Source organism: Mesoplodon bidens (assembly GCF_964165515.1).
Source record: "Mesoplodon bidens genome assembly, chromosome: Y".
Taxonomy (NCBI): Eukaryota; Metazoa; Chordata; class Mammalia; order Artiodactyla; family Ziphiidae; genus Mesoplodon; species Mesoplodon bidens.
The window spans coordinates 46,693,290-46,698,359 of record NC_138180.1 but is presented as its reverse complement, the minus strand read 5'-3'; positions in this window follow the sequence as shown (position 1 = coordinate 46,698,359).

Below are 5,070 nucleotides of genomic sequence, written 5' to 3'. Positions count from 1 at the left end.
GTTTCCATTTGCATGGAATATATTTGTACATTCCCTTACTTTCAGTCTGTATGTGTCTCTAGGTCTGAAGTGGGTCTCTTGTAGACAGCATATGTATGGGTCTTGTTTTTGTATCCATTCAGTCAATCTGTGTCTTTTGGTGGGAGCATTTAGTCCATTTACATTTAAGGTAATTATCGATATGTATATTTTTATTCCCATTTTCTTAATTGTTTTGGGTTCATTATTGTAGGTCCTTTCCTTCTCTTGTGTTTCTTGCCTAGCAAAGTTCCTTTAGCATTCATTGTAAAGATGGTTTGGTGGTGCTGAACTCTCTCAGCTTTTGCTTGTCTGTAAAGGTTTTAATTTCTCCATCAAATCTGAATGAGATCCTTGCTGGGTAGAATAATCTTGGTTGCAGGTTTTTCTCCTTCATCACTTTAAATATGTCCTGCCAGTCCCTTCTGGCTTGCAGAGTTTCTGCTGAAAGATCAGCTTTTAACCTTATGGGGATTCCCTTGAGTGTTATTTGTTGTTTTTCCCTTGCTGCTTTTAATATGTTTTCTTTGTATTTAATTCTTGACAGTTTAATTAATATGTGTCTTGGTGTATTTCTCCTTGGATTTATCCTGTATGGGACTCTCTGTGTTTCCTGGACTTGATTAACTATTTCCTTTCCAATATTAGGGAAGTTTTCAACTATAATCTCTTCAAATATTTTCTCAGTCCCTTTCTTTTTCTCTTTTTCTTCTGGAACCCCTATAATTCGAATGTTGGTGTGTTTAATGTTGTCCCAGAGGTCTCTGAGACTGTCCTCAGTTCTTTACATTCTATTTTCTTCATTCAGCTCTGCAGTAGTTATTTCCACTATTTTATCTTCCATGTCACTTATCCGTTCTTCTGCCTCAGTTTTTCTGCTATTGATCCCATCTAGAGTATTTTTCATTTATTCTGTTGTTCATTGTTGCTTGTTTCATCTTTAGTTCTTCTAGGTCCTTGTTAAATGTTTCTTACATTTTGTCTATTCTATTTCCAAGATTTTGGATCATCTTTACTATCATTATTCTTAATTCTTTTCCAGGTAGACTGCCTATTTCCTCTTCACTTGTTAGGTCTGGTGGGTTTTTATCTTGCTCCTTCATCTGCTGTGTGTTTTTCTGTCTTCTCATTTTTCTTATCTTACTGTGTTTGGGGTCTCCTTCTTGTAGGCTGCTGGTCCGTAGTTCCCATTGTTTTTGGTGTCTGTCCCCAGTGGCTAAGGTTGTTTCAGTAGGTTGTGTAGGCTTCCTGGTGGGGGGGACTAGTGCCTGTGTTCTGGTGGTTGAGGCTCGATCTTGTCTTTCTGGTGGACAGATCCACGTCTGGTGGTGTGTTTTGGGGTGCCTGTGGCCTTATTATGTTTTTAGGCAGCCTCTCTGCTAATGGGTGGGGTTGTGTTCCTGTCTTGCTAGTTGCTTGGCATAGGGTGACCAGCACTGTAGTTTGCTGGTCGTTGACTGAAGCTGGGTGCTGGTGTTGAGATGGAGATCTCTGGGAGATTTTCGCCACTTGATATTATGTGGAGCTGGGAGGTCTCTTGTGGACCCGTGTCCTGAAGTTGGCTCTCCCACTTCAGAGGTACAGCACTGACTCCTGGCTGCAGCACCAAGAGCCTTTCATCCACACGGCTCAGAATAAAAGGGAGAAAATGTAGAAAGAAAGAATTAGTAGAAGAAGAAAGAAAGAAAGAAACAAGAAAGGAAGAAAGGGAGGATGAAAGAAAGGAAGAAAGAAAGGAAGGAAGAAAGGAAGGAAGAAAGGAAGGAAAGGAGAAAGGAAGGAAGGATGGAAGGAGGAAGGAATGAAGAAAAATGGAAGGAAAAGGAAGGTAAAAGGAAAGAAAAAGGAAGGAAGAAGGAAGGAAAAAAGATAAAATAAAAATAAGGTAAAATAATTAAAATAAAAAATAATTATTAAGAAAAAAAATTTTTAAATGCACAGGCAGAACGCTAGGACAAATGGTAAAAGCAAAGCTATACAGACTGAATCACACACAGAAGCATACACATACACACTCACAAAGAGAAAAAGGGGGAAAAAATATGTCGCTGCTCCCAAATTCCACTTCCTCAATTTGGGATGATTCATTGTGTATTCAGGTATTTCACAGATGCAGGGTACATCAAGTTGATTGTGGAGATTTAATCTGGTGCTCCTGAGGCTGCTGGGAGAGATTTCGTTTTCTCTTCTTTGTTCTCACAGCCCTCGGGTCTCAGTTTTGGATTTGGCCCCGCCTCTGCGTGTAGGTCGCGGGAGGGCGTCTGTTCTTCACTCAGACAGGATGGGGTTAAAGGAGCAGCTGACTCTGGGGCTCTGGCTCACTCAGGCCGGGGTGAGGGAGGGGTACGAATGCGGGGCGATCCTGCGGCGGCAGAGGCCAGCGTGACGTTGCAGCAGGCTGAGGTGCGCCATGCTTTCTCCCGGGGAAGTTGTCCCTGGATCCCGGGACCCTGGCAGTGGCGGTTTGCACAGGCTCCCGGAAGGGCGGTGTGGACAGTGACCTGCGCTCGCACACAGGCCTCTTGGAGGCGGCAGCAGCAGCCCCAGCGTCTCACGCCCGTCTCTGGGGTCCGCGCTGTTAGCCGCGGCTCGCGCCTGTCTCTGGAGCTCCTTTAAGCAGCGTTCTTAATCCCCTCTCCTCGCGCACCAGGAAACAAAGAGGGAAGAAGAAGTCTCTTGCCTCTCCGGAAGCTCCAGACTTTTTCCCGGACTCCCTCCTGGCCAGCCGTGGCGCACTAACCCCCTGCAGGCTGTGTTCATGCCGCCAACCCCAGTCCTCTCCCTGCGCTCCGACCGAAGCCAGAGCCTCATCTCGCAGCCCCGCCTGTCCCTGTGGCCGACAGACAAGCCTCTCGGGCTGGTGAGTGCCGGTCGGCACCGATCCTCTGTGCGGGAATCTCTCCGCTTTGCCCTCCGCACCCCTGTGGCTGTGCTCTCCTCCGTGGCTCCGAAGCTTTCCCCCTCCGCCACCCGCAGTCTCCGCCCGCGAAGGGGCTTCTAGTGTGTGGAAACCTTTCCTCCTTCACGGCTCCCTCCCAGAGGCGCAGGTCCCGTCCCTATTCTTTTGTCTCTGTTTTTTCTTTTGCCCTACCCAGGTACGTGGGGAGTTTCTTGCCTTTTAGGAGGTCTGAGGTCTTCTGCCTGCGATCAGTGGGTGTTCTGTAGGATTTGTTCCACAGGTAGATGTATTTCTGATGTATTTGTGGGGAGGAAGGTGATCCCCGCGTCTTACTCTTCTGCCATCTTGAAGCTCCTTTTAATAAATTATTAAATCTCAGGCTGTTGACGATATCTAGGATTCAAATTATGTAAGTCTATTGACTATTCTTATTGGAAGTGTATTTTCATCAGTATATATTAATTCCAGAAAAGACAGGTGTTAACTGAAAAAATATTATTTACGTTTCACAAATTGTCTTAAATGTGTATATTTAATTAAATGAATACTAATTTGCATTTCAGAGCAAACTTACCTCCAAATATCCTTATCTTCTGGTATGAATATGGGAGGGGGGTTGGCATGACAGTCTTCCCATAGCATGCCTGAAGAAGAAAGCAGTTGAGAGATTTAGAGCAAGACATAGCCCGAAGCGGAACAGATTGCTGCTGGAGGAGTAAGAACACTCCATGAAGATTGTGGGAGGAGCCACCGGGCGTAGGAAGGAGTTGGGGTCTTTTGCTAACTACACTGCTGCCCACACCCAGTATGGCTGCAAACTGTGCGAATGCAGTTGTGCGTTCCTTGAAAATAGAGAGTCATTCAGGCGTGGCCGTGGCTTGGACTCCTAGCCTGTGACTCCGCGCAAGTGTCGGCTATCCAGGCGGAGCAGGGAAGCGGGCGTCGGCTGGCGGGCTGCAGACGGGCGCCGGTGCGCGGGAACAGGGCGGAGGATGCACCGGGCGCTGCGGGCGGTTCCCCGCGGCCACCCCGGCGCCCCAGACGCTGGGCCTTAGTGCTGGCGGAGGAGGAGGCAAGAGAGGGGCGGCCGGGCGGCGGCGGGGACAGCCGCACGAGGCCCCGCGGGAGCAGCCGCCGCTCGCGGCCCCCGCGCCCTCCGCGCAGCCTCCCCCGCGGGCTCGGGAGAGCGCCGAGCTGCAGCTGCCCGCCGGCTGGGAGGAGGCGCGCGACTACGACGGCCGTGTCTTCTACCTCGACTACAACACACGCCAGACGTGGTGGATTGACCCCCGTGACCGGTAAGGGGGGCGCGGGGGCGGTGTGACTGTGAGGGAGTGCCACCTCCGGCGGCTGACGCACTGGCGGATGCACTGGCGACATGCTCCGCCCAGCTCGGAGCCGTCCGGAACCCCTAAACTTGGGTCCGGTCCGTGGGTTACCCGGTAGGCCGAAGGAGTTAATTGGGTCGTTCGCTCTGCAAGCTTGTGACACTACTGCACGCGGAGTCTTGACCTCTAGGATTCCCTCCGCACAGATAAGTCTCTTCTTTGGTTCCTTCACGTCACCCGCTGACCGACGCCTGGGAGCTGGGCGCCTGGAATTTCCTCTCCAGGGGCTGACGGATGGCCCTCTCTTCCTTTTTCCTGCGCGGTCTCACCCATTCCTGTCGGGCTTCCGCGGTCCACCGCCCGCCGGCTGTGGCCCCACAGGCGCCCCCGATCTTGCGGTGGCCAGACGAGCTGTCATCTTCGAGCACAAACGTACGCCCCAGCCTCGTGGTGTGGATTCCTTGTCTGGCAGGCTGAACCTAGTTTCCATTTGAAGACTGTGCCAGATGGGACACTTCAGGGATTCCCGATTCTTTGGAGTAACCTTAAAAGTTAAAAGTTGAGGGCTTTCTTTGTGGCTCAGTGGTTGACAGTCCGCCTGCCAATGTAGGGAACACGGATTTGTGCCCCAGTCTGGGAAGATCCCACATGCCGCAGAGCGGCTGGGCCCGTGAGCCATGGCTGCTGAGCCTGCGTGTCCAGAGCCTGTGCTCTGCAACGGGAGAGGCCACAACAGTGAGAGACCCGCGTACCGCAAAAAAAAAAAAAAAGTTAAAAGTTGAGTTAAAAATCTGATTGAAAAAGCCTGTGTACTGCGGCGAGAAT